The sequence below is a fragment of the Girardinichthys multiradiatus genome, chromosome 22, assembly GCF_021462225.1.
Source record: "Girardinichthys multiradiatus isolate DD_20200921_A chromosome 22, DD_fGirMul_XY1, whole genome shotgun sequence".
NCBI classification, from domain to species: Eukaryota; Metazoa; Chordata; class Actinopteri; order Cyprinodontiformes; family Goodeidae; genus Girardinichthys; species Girardinichthys multiradiatus.
In genome coordinates, this window is record NC_061814.1 from 5,327,842 (window position 1) to 5,353,071 (window position 25,230).

The 25,230-nt window shown below is 42.5% G+C and overlaps 1 long non-coding RNA gene across 2 annotated transcripts; it reads left to right on the forward strand.

Annotated features, from left to right (window-relative positions):
- Positions 1-1,676: 1,676 nt before the first annotated feature.
- On the forward strand, positions 1,677-24,297 carry LOC124859267. Of its 2 annotated transcripts, XR_007036051.1 has the most exons (6): positions 1,677-1,799; positions 17,692-17,735; positions 18,194-18,379; positions 18,499-18,562; positions 23,823-24,095; positions 24,235-24,297. It is a non-coding gene; the product is annotated as an uncharacterized LOC124859267 (long non-coding RNA). The 2 variants fall into 2 exon arrangements; XR_007036050.1 differs by lacking the exon at positions 1,677-1,799 and having other exon boundaries at positions 16,909-17,735.
- The last annotated feature ends 933 nt before the right edge of the window (positions 24,298-25,230 follow it).

The following is a 25,230-nucleotide window of genomic DNA, read 5'->3' on the forward strand; positions in this document are numbered from 1 at the left end:
AACTCCAGGTTCACTATAACATCTATAGAGACTACACAGATATAATTTACAACTGAAAAATGTGAGAGAATCTTTCTTCTCTGAGATCATCAGCAAAAACATTAACAACGCTCGTGCCTTATTTACCACGGTCGACAGGTTCATAAACCCTCCTTTAATTGTAGCATCTGAACTCTTCTTCCTGCTGTCTTGATGCTTTACCCACAGCTTTCCTTAAGAAAGCTTTGCCTGTCATAACGTCTGATTTAACTCAAATAATAAACACATCCCTTTTGTCAAGTTTTTTCCCCCATGCCCTAAAAGCAGCAATTATCAAACCTCTATTGAAAAAGAGCAACTTGGACAAGTTCAAATCAAAAACACTTTATCAAGCCCAAAGGGAAATTAAATGTTGTTTTAGCTCATTATGAAAGTTTCTTCAAAGAGCCGTTGTAGATGCTGATGGCTGTGGGCAGGCAGGATCTCCTGTAGCAGTCTGTCTTACAGCACATCTGACTGAAGACACTGTTGTTGTAGGACAGTCTCGTGAAGAGGATGCTCTGGGTTCTCCACAATGTTCTTCATTTTACGAAGAATCCTTCTTTGCACAATGATCTCCAGAGGTTCCAGAGGAGTCCCAAGAACAATACCAGCCTTCTTTATCAGCTTATTGAGCTTTTTTAAGTCCCTGGCTCTGATGCTGCTTCCCCAGCAGATGATGGCAGAAGAGGTCACACTCTCAATAACAGACTTATAGAAGAGATGCACTATCTTGCTGCAAACATCAAAGGACCTAAGTTGGACTGTGTTAAATGCACTGAAGAAATCAAAGAACATGATTATCACAGTGCTGCTGGCTTTGTCAAGATGACAGTGGGTTTGTTGAAGCAGGTGTATGATGCAATCTTCAACTCCAACTCCACAGCGATAAGCAAACTGAAGGGGGTCCTGATAGTTTATTGTTTGCTTACTCAGGTGGGCCAACAGGAGCCTCTCTAGGACCTTCATGATATGGGATGTCAGGGCAACAGGTCTATAGTCATTGAGGACTAACGGGTGAGTTTTATTTGGTACTGGAACAAGACAGGAGGTCTTCTACAACACTGGAACCTTCTTCTGGGCCAGGCTAAGATTGAAGAGGTTTCTGCAGAATCCCACAGAGCTGCTCTGCACAGCCATTTAGGACTCTAGGGCTGTGTTGGAAAAATGTATATAAGTTATCATTGTTTAGTTTAAACCACGTTTATGTTTGAAGTTCTACTATAGTTAAGATGATTCCTATGATTGTTTTTTAGTGTGAAAAAGTGTTTGTGGAAGGTGAAGGAATGTGGTCTGGAGTGGATCACTCCAAGGACATGACAAGCTTATACCATATATGGGAATGACTACTCTTTTAGGCTGAAATCTCTGTAAGAATTGGCTGAACCAATTCCCGCTTTTTGCTTGTAGGAATGTGAGTTGTAAATAAAAGGCTGGTGCAAGGATTTCTCCCTTTGTGAGAATGAAGTCACTGTTCTGGCAGAGGACTGTCTCACCCTTGCAAGTCAAACGTAGTTGGTTCACTTGTGTCTTATTTTACACTTATCTGTGTTTATCAGCTTTATAACTCTTAATATTTCTTGGTCCTTCGAGCCGGATTGCTAGAAATCTGCCGCCCGGGGCCCAGCGGTGCATGTGGGGTTTCAATCTCCGCGGCCTCCAGAACGATGAGAACAAAAATCCTGCACAGTGAATTCTGTTTTGGTAACGGCCGAATCAACCGAGGGGCACCGGGAGGGCGGATCAACGCGTTCCAACAGAAAGTGTGAACGAACGCACAGGTAAGACAGAACCAACTAAGTATATAAAAAGAAATACGCGAGCCGGTAAGCTCGACGTTTAATATGACTGCAGTTTTTGAAGAGGCCTGATAATAAACAGGGAGTGTGTATGAATGCAGATTCACATGATTCACTCAGTGAGACAACCCGAAACCTTGCTGGTGTTAACATAAAGTTGTTGACTGCTGAGGTGTGTAGTGGGGAATTCTGATTTGGATATTAGGTGCCATCAAATCTCAGTCTAAAACCCCTGCAATCTCCGAGAGTAGAACTCAATGCAGAAAAACGGATAAAAACTAAGTGTTTGGTTTAGAAGCCTGTTTTCTGGGAGGTGTTGGGGGCCTGTTGAGGAATTCTGTTTTGATTTGATGGTGGACTACAAAAATATACAGGGGTTGGACAATGAAACTGAAACACCTGTCATTTTAGTGTGGGAGGTTTCATGGCTAAATTGGACCAGTCTGGTAGCCAGTCTTCATTGATTGCACATTGCACCAGTAAGAGCAGAGTGTGAAGGTTCAATTAGCAGGGTAAGAGCACAGTTTTGCTGAAAATATTGAAATGCACACAACATTATGGTTGACATACCAGAGTTCAAAAGAGGACAAATTGTTGGTGCACGTCTTGCTGGCGCATCTGTGACCAAGACAGCAAGTCTTGGTCACTTGGAAGCATCTGGGTGCAACCAGCTTCATCACCTGAGATGTGAGTTGTGCAGGGGAACGTCCAACAATCTTGGGGAACATGTCAGATTTAAGTGACTTTTTATGTGGCCGAGGGGTTCCCGAAGATGCCATTTTATTATTGGAAGAGCAAAAGGTGAGTAAAACAACAGAGTTAGTTTAGTGTCCAAAACGGAACTAGCTGTTAGCATGTTTGTTAGCTTACATCGTTAGGAGGAATAAACGTGTTCCACAATGTTACATCACACGCATTATAAGGTTAATAGCTGCTGATTACTGGAATTATCCCAAAAGTGTTGGTTGTGTTTTATTTTATTGTTCTTTGTGTAGAATGTTTTCCAAGGATATTAACCAGTAGCTGAATTATAGATGCTAGCCACCTTCCAACATGAGTAATGTATTTGATGCGTTCAATTGAGTAACTTTTCGTACAGCAGAGGAGAGAAACTTGAATGAAATTGATGGTGAAATACATGTTTATATATATTAATCAGGAAAATGGATGGCTTGCATAAACATGCACCGATCCCTGATTGTTGTTCTGATTGTGGTTGACTAAATATCCTCTCAAACCATTCTCTAGAACCAACTAATGTTGTGCATACAACTATATATAGGCTATGTTAGTGGTACAATGTCGAAAAAATATACAAACTGTTAAAATGTCAGAATCACAAAATCATTTTTCTGCTCTGTGTTTTATGTGTCAGCTCAAGACTAAAATTACATTTTATACTCTGAGCTACCCTCATTGTTGTCAGTGCATTTATCGCCAAGGTGCGGAAATGGTGGGCTACAGTTCACTAAATCAAACTTGATACACTGATTAATGTTTCTTATAAAACAGTAAAATTAAAATTGCCGGTTGGGGAGCACTACCGCCTTGAACTTTGACCACAGGGTAATTTGATGTTGTTCGCAAAACCAATGGAAATGCAAAATTATGGGATGGATAGATGATAGATAGATAGATAGATAGATAGATAGATAGATAGATAGATAGATAGAGAGAGAGAGAGAGAGAGAGAGAGAGAGAGAGAGAGAGAGAGAGAGAGAGAGAGAGAGAGATGATGATGATCCCATTGCTGTTCCAAATAATGATTTACAATGTTTCATTGGGTGTTCTATGTGTAATACCTTTTATTAGACTGTATATTTATGAATCTGTATTATTGTACCTACATGGTCTTTGTCCAACAAGAAATCATGACCAGTGGTCAGATGCAAGGTTATCGTTGGCTACATCTTCGTGCAGTTCAACGTGGAATTGTGGTGTCACAAGATACTGTAAGACGCATAATTGAATTGGTTGCCATTAGAAGTAGCAATGCTCATTTCTGACTTTTCAAAGCTAACAAATCCTTCTAACTGGCTATGTATTCAGCTGCATAAACAAATGTATTTTTCTTCTAACACAATTCTGTATTGTTAAACGAAATCCAATGACAATGTATGTGTGAAATGTGAATGAAATGGCAGTACGAGTACAGCAAAAAGGATATTATAAAATTTGTAAACCTGCCTTCCATTAAATATAAACATCATTGTTTTGTTGCCAAGCATTTGTGAAGGATAAACTCACTAGCTATTTGTTGCATTATGTTTCCAACTTTTTTTCTTACTATTCATGACTGGCAATCCAGATCAGTATTTGTAAGCCTTGTGTGTATAAGCAAATTACCCATGCATTAACTCGGGGAGGAGGGGCAAGTCCAGCCCTCGAGAGCTACTGTCCTTCATCTTTTTGGTGTATCCCTTCTCCATCATACCTGAATCATATGAAAGCTTGTTATCAAGCCTCTTCAGGGCTTCCCAGGGCATCCCTGCACCTATGTGACAGAACAGTGCCCAAAAGTTCCAAGCCATTGTCCCATCAAGTGTGAAACCACTTGCAATTATTAAATGTGTATCTAACTATTTCTAATAAAATGTTAAAGACAAATAAATGGCATTCAGCACTGTTACTGAGTTCGTTTGGCAGTCTTTTAAATTCTGAATCCATTCCTTTCATTTTCTCACAATAAATGATTTACCTTAGCGTTACTCATTATCCTGTAAAGTTAAATATTTCTCTCAATTAAATTGAGATCACAGTCTTTTATTTGATTGATGAAAGTCAAGCCACATGTTAAATTTTTCTTTCATTTACAGCCAAAACATATTAAAAGCTGGAGGTAAGTGGATAGATTTGAGGCCTGTTCAAACGGATAAGGAGCTAGATCAACATATTAAAATCCATAATAGAATTCCCCTCCTTGAACCGCCACCTTAACGTGGTGGAGGGGTTTGAGTGCTCAAATGATCTTAGAGGCTATGTTGTCTGGGGCCTAAATGCCCCTGGTAGGGTCTCCCATGGCAAACAGGCTCTAGGTGATGGGTCAGACAAAGAGTGGTTCAAGAATCCCTCATGAGGACCAAAATATCGAGGCACGTGACGTCGCCCGGTACGGCGGAGCCGGGGTCCCAGCCTGGAGCCAGGCCTGGGGTCGGGACTCGTCGGAGAGCGCCTGGTGGCTGGGTTGCTCCTCGCGGGACCCGGCCGGGCCAAGCCCGAACGAGAGACGCGAGGCCATCCCCCAGTGGGCCCACCACCTGCAGGGGGAACCGTGAGCGACCGGTGCAAAGAGGATTGGGTGGCGGACGAAGGTGGAGACCTCAGCGGCCCGATCCCCGGATGCTTAGGCTAGCTCTAGGGACGAGGAATGTCACCTCGCTGAGGGGGAAGGAGCCTGAGCTTGTGCGGGAGGTCGAGAGATATCGACTAGAAATAGTCGGGCTCGCCTCCACGCAGAGCGTGGGCTCTGGAACCCATCTCCTTGAGAGGGGTTGGACTCTCTTCTACTCTGGAGTGGCCCACGGGGAGAGGCGGCGGGCTGGTGTGGGTTTGCTTGTTGCCCCCGAGCTCAGCCGTCTCGTGTTGGGGTTTACCCCAGTGGATGAGAGGGTCGTATCCCTGCGCCTTCGGGTTGGGGAGAGGTCTCTGACTATCATTTCAGCCTACGGGCCGAGTGGTAGTGCAGAATATCCGGCCCTCTTGGCGTCCCTGTCGGGGTTGCTGGATAGTGCCCCTCCCGGGGACTCCATTATTCTGCTGGGGGACTTCAACGCCCACGTGGGGAACGACAGTGACACCTGGAGAGGCGTGATGGGGAGGAATGGCCTCCCCGATCTGAATCCGAGTGGTGTTTTGTTATTGGACTTCTGTGCTAGTCACGGATTGTCCATAACGAACACCATGTTCAAACATAAGGGTGTCCATCAGTGCACTTGGCACCAGGACACCCTAGGCAGGAGGTCGATGATCGACTTTGTTGTTGTATCATCAGACCTTCGGCCGCATGTTTTGGACACTCGGGTGAAGAGAGGGGCTGAGCTGTCCACTGATCACCACCTGGTGGTGAGTTGGATCAGCTGGAGGAGGAGAGAGCCGGACAGACTTGGCAGGCCCAAGCGCATAGTGAGGGTCTGCTGGGAACGCCTGGCGGAGCCCTCGGCCAGGGATGTATTCAACTCCCACCTCCGGGAGAGCTTCGACCAGATCCCGGGGGATGTTGGAGACATAGAGTCCGAGTGGACCATGTTCCCCGCATCTATTGTCGATGCTGCTGCCCGTAGCTGCGGCCGTAAGGTCTGCGGTGCCTGTTGTGGCTTCAATCCTAGAACCTGGTGGTGGACACCGGCAGTAAGGGATGCTGTCAAGCTGAAGAAGGAGTCCTATCGGCTGTGGTTGGCTTGTGGGACTCCTGAGGCGGCTGACGGGTACCGTGAGGCCAAGCGTGCTGCGGCCCGGGATGTGGCACAGGCAAAAACTCGGGCCTGGGAGGAGTTTGGTGAGGCCATGGAGAATGACTACCGGTTGGCCTCGAAGCGATTCTGGCAAACCGTCCGGTGCCTCAGGAGGGGGAAGCAGTGCTTCGCCAACACTGTTTATAGTGGGGGTGGGAGACTGCTGACCTCGACGGAGGACATTATCGGGTGGTGGAAGGAGTACTTCGAGGATCTCCTCAATCCTGCCATCACAAATTCCTCAAGACTCTGGATGTTGTAGGGCTGTCATGGTTGACACGCCTCTTCAACATTGCGTAGCGGTCGGGGGCAGTGCCTCTGGACTGGCAGACTGGGGTGGTGGTCCCCCTTCATAAGAAGGGTGACTGGAGGGTGTGTTCCAACTACAGGGTGTGTTCCAACTACAGGGGGATCACACTCCTCATCCTCCCTGGTAAGGCCTACGCCAGGGCATTGGAGAGGAGAGTCCGACCGATAGTCGAACCTCGGCTTCAGGAGGCGCATTGTGGTTTTCGTCCCGGCTGTGGAACACTGGACCAGCTCTATACCCTCTACAGGGTGCTCGAGGGTTCATGGGAGTTTGCCCAACCGGTTCACATGTGTTTTGTGGACCTGGAGAAGGCATTCAACTGTGTCCCTCGTGATGCCCTGTGGGGGGTGCTCCAGGAGTATGGAATCGGGGGCATTTTATTAGGGGCCATCTGGTCCCTGTACGAGCGGAGCAGGAGTTTGGTCCGCATTGCCGGCACTAAGTCGGACCGGTTCCCGGTGCATGTTGGACTCCAGCAGGGCTGCCCTTTGTCACCGGTCCTGTTCATAACTTTTATGGACAGGATTTCTAGACGCAGCCAAGGGCCGGAGGGGGTCTGGTTTGGGGACCAGTGGGTTTCGTCTCTTCTTTTTGCGGATGACGTGGTCCTGCTGGCCCCCTCTAGCCAAGACCTACAGCATGCGCTGTGGCGGTTCGCAGCCGAGTTTGAAGCGGCTGGGATGAGGATCAGCTCCTCCAAGTCCGAGGCCATGGTACTCGACCGGAAAAGGGTGGCTTGTCCTCTTCAGGTTGGATGGGAGTTCCTGCCTCTAGTGGAGGAGTTTAAGTATCTCGGGGTCTTGTTCACAAGTGAGGGAAGAATGGAGCGGGATATTGACAGACGGATCGGTGCGGCTGCCACAGTAATGGGGGCACTGTGCCGGTCCATTGTGGTGAAGAGAGAGCTGAGCTGAAAAGCAAAGCTCTCAATTTACCGGTCGGTCTACGTTCCTACCCTCACCTATGGCCATGAACTTTGGGTGATGACCGAAAGAACGAGATCCCGGATACAAGCGGCTGAAATGAGCTTCCTCCGTAGTGTGGCCGGGCACTCCCTTAGAGATAGGGTGAGGAGCTCGGCCATCCGGGCGGGGCTTGGAGTAGAGCCGCTGCTCCTCCACATCGAGAGGAGCCAGTTGAGGTGGCTCGGGCATCTATACCGGATGCCTCCTGGACGCCTTCCTCGGGAGGTGTTCCAGGCACGTCCCACCGGGACGAGGCCCAGGGGACGGCCCAGGACACGCTGGAGGGACTATGTCTCTCGGCTGGCCTGGGAACGCCATGGGCTCCCCCTGGAGGAGCTGGAGGAGGTGTCTGGAGAGAGGGATGTCTGGGCGTCTCTGTTGAGTCTGCTGCCCCCGCAACCCGGTCCCGGATAAGCGGAAGACGATGACGACAAAGAATTTTATTTTTAAAGTAACATTTTATTAGCAAAATTTTACAAGAAACATTTTCTTGCTAATCCCAACAACATGGCCATTAGAATGAGCCAACCTTTAAACACAGAAACTACATCTAATACAACCCTGTGTTATACATCAGTGACTTAGTGTAAAAAATTAACACTATTGCTCTTGTGGTGTCAAAAATAACAAGTCATAAAACAAGTGCTAATTGTTGAGAAAATGCACATACAAAAATTGGATATCTTCTGTTCACCAATCACTGCACTGCATTGTATACTTTCTATTTACTTTCTATTTATAAAATTAGGAACCAGTACATTTCTTCAAAACAGACTGAATCCATTATGCAGTGGATTATTGGTGGATGAGAAACACACATGCTTAGAATCAATATGACATTTAGAAAATTCTGGAAAATATATGTTTTTCGTGTAACTTTCAATTGTACTTTAACAGAAAATACTAAAGACTGAAACCTCAGCCTATCTTAGCTAACAATTGCATAAGCTATAAAGAAACATACTGTCATTCAGGTACATATTCATGCAGCTCTGCTCTAGTCTGCATGAATCGTTCAAATGTAGTGGATTGCAGTAGCTGTCTAAACAATGTCCATTACCCATACATTGCTTTCAAGAACGGCATTAAATTCATAACGGAAGTCTGGAAAATGTTCATAGCTGTCAGCTATTTGCAGAATACTTCCACATGTGTGACTGTTAGGGTTTTTATGACTTTTTGTATTGTTTATCACTCATCTAAGTGCTTTTCCCTCCTTACATGTTGCAGGAAGGGAGATGGTCACAAGAATGAGTTATGCTTTTATTACTAGCAGCATCTGGGGGCTATACACCAGGTGCCCACTTCCCACCTCCTCTGTTTGTTTATAATCAAGACAGATGAACCCTAACCTTTCTGACCCCACACACACACATATACACCCCCACCCTGAATGTTGTTTGAACTGTGTGACCAAGCATGTATAAATAAAGAGAGAGGGGGCTAATACTTCGTAGTCTGTAGTGCACAGCTACCCTTGCAAGTAAAACTGACTCGGTGTCTTTCCTTACCTCTGAGTTGATTAAATAATACCTATAATTAATTTGGTCCTTCGAGCCGGAGATTATAAGAACTAAACTGATTTTATCCTTCTTTGCAGTGACTGGCGGATCTCCGGAGACAGCCTGACGTCGAGTTAAGCGCTGCCGCACAGCCGCATCTAGGCCTGGTGGCTGAAAGTCCCAGTGTGTGACGTTCGCACCTGGCCGGTGGATTATTGTCTTGCTCGATGCCGGGCGGGTCCGGGAGATCCGACAGAGTCACCTGAAAGTCAACTCAGAGGTGAGACAGTTTTAAAATACAGTACATGAGATAAGAGTGAGTGCTATAGAAATGAAAGCAGAAAAGTACTTAAAAGTCGTTTGGTAGTGTCTCGCCGAAAGGAGACTGCATTGGAAAGGTGTTATTTCGCCGCAAAGAAATAGTGATAAATTTAGGTAGGATCTCGCCGCAAGGAGATCAGAGACGACTAGGCGAAGTGAACTGTATAATTTGGTTGGTAACATTCCGCCGGAAGGGAATGAAATTAAGTGTTAAATAATAAAGAGATGATTGTGTTAAATGTGCTTTAATTTGGAAGATAACATTGGTTTTTCACAGTGTGGAAGTTTAAGTGTAAATAAGTTTAAAAAAAAGTTAAAACTTTCCTGAAGGAAGTTTCGTTTGTCTTAAATATTGCGATCAGTCGGAAAAGAAGGTAAAAGTGAAAAGGGACATTAGAGATGCGAAAAGAAAGTTGTTTTAGAAAGGATTATAGTGCATGTTGTGGAAGGAAGTGACAGGCAGGGGGACAACTGACTGACTGACTGATAATATTTCTTTGTGCAAAATCTGAACCTATACTAAACTTTTTCTTCTGCCTCTCTCACACACATATACACACATATACACACATATATGGGATTTGAGTTCAACATCTGCGTTTTTGAGTCTGGATTTTAGAAACCTGCCCTTCTCCATGGCTACTCCACCAGAGACGCTTCTCCAGCACGGCCTGAAAGAGAGAGACCTGCCTGCCTGCTTGTTGAAAATTGCAGTGTGAGTTTCTACAAACAAAAAACCAAACTCAGAAGAAGTCTGGACCCACTGAGATAGACAAAGATCCATGCTGTTTGCAAGAGCCAGAAGAGCGATACACTGGATTTATATTGAAAGCATTTTATGCGGGCAGAAGAGAAACCGGAGCAAAGTTTCTTCTTTCTCCCTCCTGGAGAAGTTAAAGTGGACAAAGAATGATTGAATGTCTCACCAACAGACTGGGGAAGGGCCTGGTTGTTTTTTGGACTGATAGAGAACTGTGTGCCATGACAGTCTGACTCTGGAGCGATTTAGAAACTGATGGGGGTAACGTACAAACACACACACATTTGCATAAATCTTTTCCTATTTTCTGCAACGAAGAACGCTTATTAACCGCTGCTCATGTGACGCTTGCTTGACGTTGACAGATATAGCGGGTTAAAATATTATTTTAGGGTTAGAAAAGTATCTTTAATAGGTTGATAACTTAGCTCATTTGATACTTTCTGGTTAATTCTTTTAGAGAAACAAGTTCTCTTTCATCGTGGAATATTCAGGGTCAATTATTCTAGTTATTAAAAGTTATTAAAAAGCAGAGGAAGTTACAACATCTCCAAAACTCAGCAGTAACCATGTGTTTCTATGTCATTCTCAGGACAGATCTCATGAAGGAGCATTTTTTAAAACCCAGCGAATGCGTAAAACCTGATGGGTTTCTCCTTCAGATATTATTTTCTGTTATCAGAATTTGTATTCCATAAATCTAATGGGTAGAGACCTCATTAAAACAGGCTTAGTTCTACTGCAGATGGTCTTCATACAGTCTCTGACACAGTATTTACAGTTTGGTGCAGTTTTGTCCGCAAGTGCTAACTGACGCTTATGGAAAGTACAAATTCATTGTTTTTCACAGCAGCTGCTGGGATGAGGTTATATTAGGTTTTTCTTCCCTCTTCTGATTCATGCAGCGTGTTGATTTACACTGTACATTATATCAGGTCCTGACAAAAACTATGAAAGGCTTGGTTCTGCAGTTTCCTTTTTTCTCCCTTTGGAGAAGGAAAGAGAAACCTAATCAGTTCTGTGTTGCATAGGAGTCTTAAAACACTTGTTGTTTTCTGAGATATCACCAGCTAAAAACTTTTAAAACTTTGAGAGTAATTGGTTTTGTTAAACACATTTCCCTTGGTAAAACAAACCTTTAAAATGAGAATGAAAAATGGGGTTATTTAGAAAGAATCTGATTGGACAGTGGTACCACACAAAAATTAAACTAATCTCATGTTTCCTAAAAGACTCTGCATGAAAAGGCCTTCAGAACCGTGGAGTTATTTTCCACCACAGTAACAAGTTTTTTAAGCATGCTTTTTCTTTCTTTATTTATTAGGTTTTTGTTTGTTTTGTTTTTGGCTTTTTAGCATATTGTTGTCTGAAACTTCTTATGAACTGGGTTAGAAGCAAATATGATCTGAGGTAAATTAGGAGCTGTGAACTAATAATTTTAAATCTGATTATTGTCCAAGCAGAAATAATATATTTAGCCAATCCTTCAATCTCTGCAGAAAGTTAACACCATTGTTCACTGCAGTAGTACTCAACCTGTGGTTGCTGGACTCCTGAAGTCCGTAAGCCATAGATTTTGGGTCCATAAAATTATAATATTTAATTAAAGGTAGACCGATTACCTATTAAAATAGATCTAAGCCAATAATGAGTTCCAGTCATTTGGTGGCTTTGAAATGCAATAATACTCAAAATTTCTACTCTGGGGAACACAGATTGGGGTTGAAGAGTTTTGTTTTGGAACCAAGGTTAGGACTTGTATAACGGAATAAAGACAAGTAAAATCCTTCATTTTAGGAAAAGAAAAGAAATAAAGGCCCTCTTAACAGTAAGAGGATGGTCGGCTCAAACTCCAGCCTCCTTGTTTGATTTCTTAGGGTTTAAAGATTAAAAGAATACATAGGAGTACAAAGGTACACAAGGTGATTTCAGATTACTAAGAGATAAAATATTGGAACATTTATCAGCATTTGGATTATTAAAGAGGGGTTCTAGTAATTTTTCTAATGTTTCTCCCCAACTCTCAAAATTTAAATAGGCCAAATTAAAGAAAATGATGTTTGTTCTTTTTGAAACACTATGTGGGAAAAAGTCCAGTTTGGAGACAAGCTTCTTATCTTAATTTCTGATTAAGTCAAACACTGCAGTTTTGTTTAGTTTGGGTATACCATAAAAATGTCAATGCCAACTTTTCTAATTTCCCCTCGGGGATCAATAAAGTATCTTTGAATTTGAATTGAATTGAATTAAAATACTTCTTTGCATTTAACCTGAAATTCTGCAATACAGCTGCAATCAAATTGAGCCAAACAAAAAGAGAATTATAACAATAACTCTCAGGATTGTAGTTATTATTATAGAGATACAGTACAAAGAATTAGCAAAAGGTTTCAGCATCAGTGAATTTGGATTCATTTAAGAGAAAACTGTTGCTGTGCTTCTAAATACTTTGAAATCTTTTTGGACTATGTAAACTCACTTTTAAAAAAAGGATCCTGAAGATTCTCATAACAAAATTGATCAATTATAGCATTAAAAGATATGGCTGAGAAAACATATTCTGAAAAGAGATTATTAAAAATTTCTTTTAATTCTTGAAGCTTCAAATGTGGCCATTTGTCTGTCTTTGATGTTTTGTCTTTGTGTTTGTTGGAATGAATATATGTTTATATGTTGCATGAAACAACAATCCATGTTTAGAATAATGTTTCTAAATCCCAGATTGATTAAACTTTGAGTTTTCAGGAGAGTTAAGAAGCAGCTGGTTTCTGAGGTAGGTGCATGTTAACAGTTTTGTAGTTTAAGGTTCAGTAAGATGGGTTGGAATGAAGAAACTGTGGGTCCCGCCCATAGGCTGCCAATCAAAGGTTAGTTCTGCCTGACTCCACCCACCTACCAGGTTGGTTCATGCCTTTGCTCCCATGGTAACACTCAGCACCTCCCTTCCTGAGTTTTAACACTGTTTAAGAGACAAAATAATCAAAATGCTTATAGTGATTGTTGCCTTAATAACATGTTTTTTTTGGATGTAGGATGACTTTTAGATTTATGTGTTTTACTATTAAAAGGTTAATGAAATTGTTTAAACTAGTTTGAAGAATTAGTTTTGCATACAGAATCATTGGTGATTTATTAGATTGAAAGTTTTCCCTCGTGCTATTAAGCTAACTGACAGTTCAAGATATGCCAAAAGTAAGGAATATATTTCTGATAAAGAATCAGAGTTATGATTTCATACTTGGTTGGAATTATTTATTAGATTCGAATTTGTAGGGTTTATGCATCTGAATTACATTAGATGTCCATTAATCTAAAACTTATCTTCATACAAGACAAATCAGGATGATATGTGACTTATTTCTAAGTGAAATATTGATGAACTGTACGACGACTGAAGTTTGTGTTTTGTTGTTAATGGAACTGAGTTACAGTTAAAAAACATCTGGATTTTCTTTATGCTGCTTTTGTTAAATTCATAGTGGCACGTAGTTATGTCAGAATTCATTTCTTTGGTTGTATCTAATGTGATCTTGGTTACTAGAACATTCTTGTTTAAACCTTTTGCTGGATTGTCGCATGGGTTGGACCCTGCGCCAAAAGGGGGGAATGTCAGAATAAAGTAACATGGAGATATTTCCAAGATCAATTTTTTTTCCACATCTTTGTGTGAAGGTAGAATGTTGTTACTGTCAAAACCTGTCCACTGTGTTTTCTCAAGTTTCACAAACGGTGAAGGCTGCATTATTTTTTATTCTTACATTTTGTTTCTTTGCTTTATTATTGTTTTACTCTGCTGTGATTGGTGGTCGCCTGGCGGAAGGACCGTGTAAGTGTTTCCCACAAAATAATCTGTTTTCCGTCCTGTGGGTTTGTGCTTACACAGAGTGTTTCATTTTACATGTATTTACTCATGACTTATTCGTGATAAAAAAGGGGGGAACTGTTAGGGTTTTTATGACTTTTTGTATTGTTTATCACTCATCTAAGTGCTTTTCCCTCCTTACATGTTGCAAGAAGGGAGATGGTCACAAGAATGAGTTATGCTTTTATTACTAGCAGCATCTGGGGGCTATACACCAGGTGCCCACTTCCCACCTCCTCTGTTTGTTTATAATCAAGACAGATGAACCCTAATCTTTCTGACCCCACACACACACACATATGCACCCCCACCCTGAATGATGTTTGAACTGTGTGTGACCAAGCATGTATAAATAAAGTGAGAGGGGGCTAATACTTTGTAGTCTGTAGTGCACAGCTACCCTTGCAAGTAAAACTGACTCGGTGTCTTTCCTTACCTCTGAGTTGATTAAATAATACATATCAGTGACCCACTGGTCTTCTTGTGAATGCCGTCATATCTTGAAATTCCACAAAAATACTGTTTGTTACTATAAGATCAGATCCAGTGCAGAATCGCATACATTTCTGAAGTTTAATGTCATCCAGCTCTCTGATGAATCTTTTGAGATGATTTCCCACATCTTTTTGCTTTTGAGACAAATCCTCAACAAATTTCAGTAGTTGGCAGACTTTTTTTGATATTGGTTGCAGGTCTGAGAACAACTTGATCAGTGCCTCTGGACTGAGGGAAATATGTGGATAGATGATCTCTCTCCAGCAGTCAATGATGAACATTGGTTTTTGGAAAAGCTCTTTGTGTGCTATTTCATCAAGGGTTGTGGGAAGAGTCTCTGCAGTTATTCTTTTTCTACAGCCATAACTGTGAAGAACCTCCACAAGATCATCTTGGTCAACAGCAGAAAAATTCTTGACTGCTTCCCTCAACACCTCACATTCTTGGCTGCTGACAAACTGTATAAAATGTGCTTTAAGATCGCTGTAAATGCTACTGAAAAGCACTTGTTCAAGAAAAGTGATTAAAAGTTTATTTGGAAAATACTGACAGTCTTGGTAACCTTTCAAAAGTATTCGTCCAACTGCCTTCCATTTTTCAGCAGGAAAATCATGACGAATGAAAGGCACTTTAAGGGCATTTGGTCCTCTGCAGGAGTACTGACGTCTTCTCAATCATCGAGCTCGTCTCAGTTCCACACCTTGTGGGTCAACCAATTTAATTATGCGTCTTACAGTATCTTGTGACACCACAATTCCATGTTGAACTGCATGAAGATGTAGCCAACCTTGCATCTGACCACTGGTCATGATTTCTTGTTGGACAAAGACCATCACTTCCTCCAGGTCTGACTGATTCTTCCTTCTGAACAGCCCAAGTCTTTTACAAATTCTCTTTAGAGTTTGAACACTTATTATAGTCTGATGACTGTGCGATAAAATTGCAAGTATTTCTTTGTTAGTGAAAGAAAGTCTGAAGTACAGTCTGACTAGGTCATCCATATCTGACATTTTAGGAACTGTGTCTCTCACTTTGAGAGGGGAACTCTTGGCAGAAGGCCCTGTTTTCTTTTTGAGCGTCGTTTGCTTTTGCAGAAACTGAAGAGGGCAATTCGGTCTCCATAGGAAGGGATGTAATTTGCCAGAGTTGCGTCATCCATCAGCGCTATGACATCACAATCAATCTGCACAAAAACACAATTATTCTTTTCAAAGTCTTCCCTGCAAATCAGTGTTAAGATCACCCTTATGCCAGTAGGAAAATACTGACTTTAAATAGCATAAAAGCTATATAATGTTTTAGGGAGACATACAATGGTGAAAGAAGGAGCTAAACCATAGCCTTTGAGTAAATGGACCATCCTCTACTTTATTTAAAAATGGAAGGATTGGATTGATTATCATATAGGTACAATAATACAGATTCATAAATATACAGTCTAATAAAAGGTATTACACATAGAACACCCAATGAAACATTGTAAATCATTATTTGGAACAGCAATGATTATTTGGAACAGCAATGGGATCATCCTCTCTCTCTCTCTCTTTCTCTCTCTCTCTCTCTCTCCCTCCCTCCATCCATCCATCCCATAATTTTGCATTTCCATTGGTTTTGCGAACAACATCAAATTACCCTGTGGTCAAAGTTCAAGGCGGTAGTGCTCCCCAACCGGCAATTTTAATTTTACTGTTTTATAAGAAACATTAATCAGTGTATCAAGTTTGATTTAGTGAACTGTAGCCCACCATTTCCGCACCTTGGCGATAAATGCACTGACAACAATGAGGGTAGCTCAGAGTAGAAAATGTAATTTTAGTCTTGAGCTGACACATAAAACACAGAGCAGGAAAATGATTTTGTGATTCTGACATTTTAACAGTTTGTATATTTTTTCGACATTGTACCACTAACATAGCTTATATATAGTTGTATGCACAACATTAGTTGGTTCTAGTGAATGGTTTGAGATGATCTTTAGTCAACCACAATCAGAACAACAGTCAGGGATTGGCGCATGTTTATGCAAGCCATCCATTTTCCTGATTAATATATATAAACATGTATTTCACCATCAATTTCATTCAAGTTTCTCTCCTCTGCTGTACGAAAAGTTACTCAATTGAACGCATCAAATACATTACTCATGTTGGCAGGTGGCTAGCATCTATAATTCAACTACTGGTTAATATCCTTGGAAAACATTCTACACAAAGAACAATAAAATAAAACACAACCAACACTTTTTGGATAATTCCAGCAATCAGCAGCTATTAACCTTATATTCAATGCGTGTGATGTAACATTGTGGAACACGTTTATTCCTCCTAACGATGTAAGCTAACAAACATGCTAACAGCTAGTTCCGTTTTGGACACTAAACTAACTCTGTTGTTTTACTCACCTTTTGCTCTTCCAATAATAAAATGGCATCTTCGGGAACCCCTCGGCCACATAAAAAGTCACTTAAATCTGACATGTTCCCCAAGATTGTTGGACGTTCCCCTGCACAACTCACATCTCAGGTGATGAAGCTGGTTGCACCCAGATGCTTCCAAGTGCTCACCTGCATTAAAGTCAGAATTCTGAGATTAAAGTCAGCATTCTGAGAAAAAAGTCAGAATTCTGAGATTAAAGTCAGCATTCTGAAATTTAAGTCAGAACTCTGAGAAAAAAGTCAGAATTCTGAGATTAAAGTAAGCATTCTGAGATTAAAGTCAGAATTCTGAGAAAAAAGTCAGTATTCTGAGATTAAAGTCAGAACTCTGAGATTAAAGTCCGAATTTGTATTTTTTTTCTTTAGTGGCCCTAATACTGTTCTGTACAATATACCTCCTGACCACACCCCTGCTTAACCCCCTCCACTCATCCCCACACTTGGCACTGCCCACTTTGCTGGCATTTTTCAAAACTCCAAGTTATTCTTTTACATGGGGTTTAGTTCCACTTTAATATTGCTTTATTTTTGTTTGTCAAAGGTCATAAAAGGAACTCTGCCATAAATTATTCCATGAACTTTATGTTCCTTAAATACCCCCACTCAGCAATCAGGAGATGGTTAACACCTGTCCACTCGCACCCAGGTGCAACAGTGCTCTCTATGGATCAATCAAAGTTAGTAGCAGGCAGGAAAAGCACAAACATAAATTCCCAGACCCCGATAACCCTCTGCTGTTTCTGCTTTTTCATCTGTTGGTTTTTCATCCAGTTGGCTACCCACATGTATGCACATCACTGCCACCTACTAGACTGGTGAGTGGAACATCACAAAGAAAAACAAACCACAGATGTGTATGTTTATGTTGACGTCCTGAATTTCCACAAATGCAGATTGCATTCGTTAGTGCAAACCAGGATGACTGGTATCATAATAATAATAATTGATACTTTATTGATCCCCAAAGGGAAATTAGACCCTCTGCATTTAACCCATCCCTTATAGGGAGCAGTGGGCTGCCATTGTGCGCAGCACCCAGGGAGCATTCTGGGGCTAAGGGTCTTGCTCAGGGAGCCAGAGTGGCAATCTGTGGGATACGAGCCCAGCCCCTTGTGTCCCCTCCGGAACACAAACCTCCTGCTCTAACCACTAGGCCAAAGCACCCACTCCCCACATGCCTAAGAACCTTAAATGCTGTCATGATCCACAGATATTTGGGTTATGTTTTTCTTTTGTCTTTGTATTTTTATCATTTCCTTGTTATATTATTTAGGTCTTGCTATTTCCCGTACATTTTTCTGAGTTCTGAGCTGTCAGCTGGAGACTGAACCAAACATGGATTGTTCAGCGGTTTGAATGCTTTAGGCTGAGGCAGGATCCAACACTTTGAGCCAGAGCTGAAGGTTGCAAGAGCATGATACCAGGATTGGAGGATTCCTAAGGAAGGAGCACAAAAAAGGTAAGAGACTTTGAGCTTAAACTTTGGACTGTGATTACAAGGCTTGGCCATTAGAAGTTGCCACAGAGGTTTACACTCAAGCACTGGAGTGCTGACAGCTCCACCTTCTTATACTCCAGCAGGTGATGGAAATGCGGCACACCTGTTACCCTCCACACCAGAGGATCTTGGCGGCATCTAGTGGTGAGTAAGTGTTAGCAGCAGGTAAAAACAATACATGAAACTCCCAGGCTCTGACAGTCAGCCTTTTTTCATTCCTTAAACGAGTTCTTAAAAGATGAACTAGCACTCATAGATGAACCCAAAACACTTAACGGGTTACTCTCCCTGGCAACCAGAGTGGATGACAGAATGAGAGAGAGAAGAAGGTCCCGAGCTGAACGAGTTGCTGTGAGACCCCCAATAGCCTTCCCCACAGTTGTCAGATCCCCACCTTAGACACTCACGTCAGAGCCAGAACCTATGCAGGTGGGGCGAACTTAGCTTTCCCCAGAGGAGAGACAAAGACGCAGACAGTTAAATCAATGTTTGTATTGCCTCCTCTGAGCATTTTATAGCCGCATGTCCCTCGTGTCCCACTCGGCCAAAAGACAGGGTCCGTCAGCTGTAGAGGGGAAGCTGGCGGACCATTGCAATGATAATACTATTCCCCAATTTACCTTATCAGCGTCTTTGCTGTTTAACCAACATACCCAAAATCTGTCAGCTTTGACTGATTTCGGCTTTTGTAAATATGAATCTAAGAATATTAATTAATATTTTAATATTAATATTTTAATATTTTACCAAATAATATTTCGGTCTGTTAAGGATTGTCCTGTGAATACCAGCCCGGTAAGGCGATGGTATTAGGACAGAATAGAAAGGTGTGAGACGAGCTCTGGCATTATTGAACAGCATAAACTCTGCACATATATGGAATGAATTCACACAATTTCTTAAAATACAAGAATTTATTAACAAAAATAGGTCAACTCAAAGTCAAACATATTTCAATCAACAAACTCTTTACTATGCTAAAACAATTCAACTAAACTACCAAGCAGAATTAAAGAATAATGAAAACTAATGGGCTATGTACAATATAAACAAGTTGATTAAAGATGATTGGAAATCATGACCAAAAAGAGTGATGCAACATTACCATGCAATGTTTATGTTTGAGAACCAAGGATTATCTTGAAGAATCTGGAAGTGAAGTTAAGTTAGTCTTGGAACTAACTCGGGAAATAATCAGCAAACGTTTAGACAACCCTTCACAATGCAAGATCAGGTAAAATATTATTTTAATAAAATAATGTTTTAAATAATGATCTGCCAAATAAAACCAACCTCCTGGATGACTAATTCTCAACTGCCTTTATTTATTAAAATAATATTTGAAGAAATATTATTGAGTATTTTGGAAAAGAGCCAAATCTTTCTGGAGAAATGGGGCTTGATGGTGTTTACTTAGGTATCAAATCTAGTAAATGATGTTCAGGGACAATTATTCACTAGCTTGAAAACCAACAACCTTTGTTTTGAATAGTCTTTAGTAGCACATGTTCTCTACCGGTTAGCCGTTAAGGTAACAAAGAAGCTAGCTAAAGTGCTAAGCTTGTAGATAGCTTAGCACCAGAATCAACACATACCTTTAAAATACCAGGGTTAAAATGCATAAGCGCGGACGGCGCGTTATGAGCAATGTTTTGGTTAAAACCACCCTTTAAAGAAAGTTTATCTTAGCTTTAAAACATACAAAGAACATGGAACCGGCGCGTGCCGTAGCTAGCCTACTAGCTCTAAAGATAACCAGGTTCCACAAAACAAACTTCATAACATGAAAATGTTTAGATCATTTCATCCTAAACCTATCTGTTAATCTGCCCAAACCTAACCTCTGACCATGGTGAGTAAACGTTGTCCAAGGGCGATGAAGTTCGAATAAACGTCCACAGTCAACAAGCGGTTGGTTTTCAGCTAACCTCTGCGTTCGCTCTGTGAGCAATAGCGTTAGCTCCGGAGGGCTGGGCGGCTGTTCGTTACCGTAACACGGTGGTGCAAGCCGTAGTCCGTCCTTGCTGCTCGGCTTGTAGAAACAGCTTCTCAACCGGGATCTCTCCTCGATACAGTTTTGCCTCTGTGGAGCCTCAAAGAGAAAGTGTAAGCAACTCTTACACCTTAATTTCCCCGTTCATGAATGAAAATACCGGATACACAGACAGTATTTCATTCTACTTAACTTTGCATATAATCGATGATCGTATGGCTTTGGATCCAGTTGAATTTATGTCTTTTTGCCAGCAAAAGACATCAGCACGCTTTCCTCTCCTATCCGGTCCCTATGGAAGGCCGCGTGGAAGAGGAAGACTTGTGGAAAGGTGGGGCTTTTATTTGGGTCATGGCGCCACAGGAAGTCCGCAGTTACCCCCTTTCCTGGCTGTGCTGGAAGAAGGTTAATGCACTTTATTTTGAAAAGTTCCAGGAAAGTATGTACCGGAGTTTTAGTGTTGAAACCCATGGCTGTGGTCCCAACAGCACTCTCTCGTCTTAGGGTTTCCATGGTTACAAAAGCACAACCCCCATTTAGATTGGTCCGAGCTCCCTATAGATTACAGGTCAACCAACTGTCTCTCTTCCTGTATCCAGTCAGCTATTTCTAAGAAGAGCCTAGCGAGCCTGAGGATGATTTCCCAGATCTCTCACAGGTTCCCAAGGAGTACCATGATTTAAAACAAGTATTTAACAAAACCAAAGCTCTATCCTTGCCACTGCACAGACCCTATGATTGTGCTATAAATGGGTTCGACAATGAAAGTGAAACACCTGTCATTTTAGTGTGGGAGGTTTCATGGATAAATTGGACTAGCCTGGTAGCCAGTCTTCATTGATTGCACATTGCACCAGTAAGAGCAGAGTGTGAAGGTTCAATTAGCAGGGTAAGAGCACAGTTTTGCTCAAAATATTGAAATGCACACAACGTTATGGGTGACATACCAGAGTTCAAAAGAGGACAAATTGTTCGTGCACGTCTTGCTGGCGCATCTAGGACCAACACAGCAAGTCTTTGTGATGTATCAAGAGCTACGGTATCCAGGGTAATGTCAGCATACCAGCAAGAAAGACAAACCACATCCAATAGGATTAACTGTGGACGCAAGAGGAAGATGTCTGAAAGGGATGTTTGGGTGCTAACCCAGATTGTATCCAAAAAAACGTAAAACCACGGCTGCCAAAATCACGGCAGAATTAAATGTGCACCTCAACTCTCCTGTTTCCACCAGAACTGTCCGTCGGGAGCTCCACAGGGTCAACATACATGGCCGGGCTGCTATAGCCAAACCTTTGGTCACTCATGCCAACGCCAAACGTCAGTTTCAATGGTGCAAGGAGTGCAAATCTTGGGCTGTGGACAGTGTGAAACATGTATTGTCCTCTGATGAGTCCACCTTTACTGTTTTCCCCACATCCGGGAGAGTTACGGTGTGGAGAAGCCCCAAAGAAGCGTACCACCCAGACTGTTGCATGCCCAGAGTGAAGCATGGGTGTTGATCAGTGATGGTTTGGGCTGCCATATCATGGCATTCCCTTGGCCCAATACTTGTGCTAGATGGGTACATCACTGCCATGGACTACCGAACCATTCTTGAGGACCATGTGCATCCAATGGTTCAAACATTGTATCCTGAAGGCGGTGCGGTGTATCAGGATGACAATGCAACAATACACACAGCAAGACTGGTGAAAGATTGGTTTGTTGAACACGAAAGTGAAGTTGAACATCTCCCATGGCTTGCACAGTCACCAGATCTAAATATTATTGAGCCACTTTGGGGTGTTTTAGAGGAGCGAGTCAGGAAACGCTTTCCTCCACCAGTATCACGTAGTGAGTGACTACTAACCTGCAAGAAGAATGGCTTAAAATCCCTCTGACCACTGTGCAGGACTTGTATGTCATTCCCAAGATGAATAGATGCTGTATTGGCCGCAAAAGGAGGCCCTACACCATACTAATAAATTATTGTGGTCTAAAACCAGGTACATAAAGTTAAAAACAGAAATAACAGCAAATAATGCAAAATTGGAGAGTAGTGTGAGAATGTAGCGCAGAGGGTGAAAGTGGTCATTATGTCCTCCAGCAGCCTAAGCCTATAGCAGCATAACTGCAGACATGGTTTCAGTTTCGGTTTATTTATATGGCGCTTATTGACAACAATGTCGTCTCAAGGCACCCCACAAAGGGTCCGGAACGGCGCGGGGCCGCCGGGGAGGCCAGACCAAACCACCGAGTGCCAGAGCCCGGCCACCCCAGAACGGGCCACGTAGGGGCACTAAGTAACATAATAAACTGATAAAGTTTGTCCATCTAGAGTCCTCTGATGGCCATTGTTATACCAAAAACCACAGGGATCGGGATACCTCTCTCTGTCAGACTGATTGTAACCATTGGAAAAGAGAAGGGTCATACAGGCAGCAGAAATGGAGGTGTGTTTGCACCTCAACCATAACTGAGCTGGTTTAGGCTAAACCTGACTCCCCCTTACTCTGTCCAACAGGGAGGGAGAAAGGCAGAGGTAAAAAATAAGGCAGATAGCCTAAGCCACTCTAACTATAAGCTTTATCAAAAAGTCACCTCAGTCCATCACCATATCCGCCGCTGCAAGCGCATCTGGAATGTCACCATTAGAGCCTTGCATCATTCCACTGAACTGAACAAGAAGTCAGAACAAGAGTACCGCCCTGTCCAGAGGGTTTGGTTATCTTCCCAGGACATACTTTTAAAAGCCATGTCCAGGAAGCTTCTCCCCGATTTCTTGGACCGTATGTAACAGAATCTGTAGTCAGTCCCGCGGCCGTACGCCTCCGTTTGCCCTCGACTCTACGCATTCATCCCATTTTCCATGTCTCCCAGATTAAGCCTGTGTTCACCAGTTCTTCATGCCTTCCAGCCATACCCCCTCCACCCTCCCTGGACCATCTGGGGCACCTGGTGTACGCGGTCCGACGGATCGTGGACTCACGTCGGCGGAGTCGTGGTTGGCAGTACCTCATTGACAGGGAGGGCTATGGTCCCGAGAACCGTACTTGGGTGCCCTGTCCTTTATCTGTGACCCGTCTCTCATCAGGGACTATCGGGCTTCCCTGCCTTCCACTTCCACAGGGCCGATGGGTGGCGGCCTTTGAAGGGGAGATGATGTCGGGTCCTGGGAGTTTTGTGTTTGTGCTTTTCCTGCCTGCTACTAACTCTGATTGATCCATAGAGGGCACTGTTGCTCCTGGGTACGAGTGGACAGGTGTTAATCATCTCCTGATTGCTGACTGGGGGTATTTAAGCCTGAACCTGCCAGCACTTCATCGGCTGAGTGTTAACCTACAGTGGTACAATCTCTAGTCCAGATTTGAGCTTGTTTCAAGTTTCTCTTGGTGTCCAAGACTTACCTTCTCGTGTCCTCCTCTTTAGGTTGCAGACCTGTTTGATCCAGCTTCCAGTTCTGGTGTTAAGCAGACTCCTGACCTCTGGATCAAAGTACCTTCGATGCTCCTGGATTTTCAAGATTCAAGTCTCAAGTTTCCTTCTCGGATTACTCCTGGCTGGCACCTTCAGGATCGACAACAAACCGCCTAAGTAAGCAGCAAAACCCTGTCCACCCTCCAACGTGCTCTCAGGCAAGCTTCTCGGAGGATTCTTCATCTCTCCAGGACCAAGCCATCTGGATAAACGAATTACGCCATGGTAACTCCCTTGCTGAGCTCCCAGACTCCACATCCCCATTCCCCCTGGCGGTTTCAATCCTCATCCTTATAAGATAGATCTTAGTTTACTACATTCTTCATTATCTCATACTCACCTGTTCTCCCTCTTCTCTGTGCAGTTGCCAGTTTCCTGGTCCCAGATCATTACACCTTCCTGTGTAAAAATAAATATTTCAAATTATTGCAAGTTCTCCTGAGTGTTCTTCTGCATGTGGGTCAGATTTGTACCTAAAACCATGACAAGGGTAACATGAATCTAATGCTGAGGACATATCTTTTGCAACAGCTTATTGACGGTTTCCAATTGGGGAAAATGTGAACTAGTCTGCACTAGTTGGTGACAGCTGACAGGGCAAGTTTGCAAAAAATTACTTAATTCATGAAGGGAATAGTCAAACATAACATCAGCTACTATGAAATGTTACAGGATGTTTTACATCTATTGTAGTTGTTTTTTTGTTTTTGTTTTTTGATGGTCTATCAGAGAGATCTAACTAAAATAAAGTGGGTGACTTTTTAAATAATCACTAAGATGTCAAAGCCCCTAAAAATGTTTTTTCCAGTAGAGTATCTACAGTGCACGTGTCCCCACACATGTCAAGTCTTTGCTTCATATTAATCACCTTGTTGCCTTTTCTTTATTTTTGTGATATCTTTAGTTCTCAGCTAATGCTGAACTCTTCTTTACACAAAAAAAAAAAAACTCTGCGTACTGCCAGGGGTCACGTTTGTTGTATAAGCATTCCTCAGGGGAGCCATTTTTCTTTTGCCAACTACTTTTATGCATCCCTAATCATGACCTGTCTATGAATGCTTTGTTAGCAACAATGCCACCCCCGAAGATACTGGCTAAAAGATCAGAGAAAGAAGTACTGTCATTCGCAAATTTCCACTGACAAACAGATAATTACAGGAATTAGCCTGCTATTTTGTCATTAGCCTTCACTTTCAATGAGTCATCATGAAAAAGAAACAAGTCCGGAACAAAGACTGATGTCTTTGGAGGATTTCAAGACACTCTTTCTCCACACCCCCTAGCCCACACATTCAATTTGCTGTTTTATTATATTATTAATGTAGTCAAGCTTCAAGCTTTGAAGCTGACAGTTTTTCTT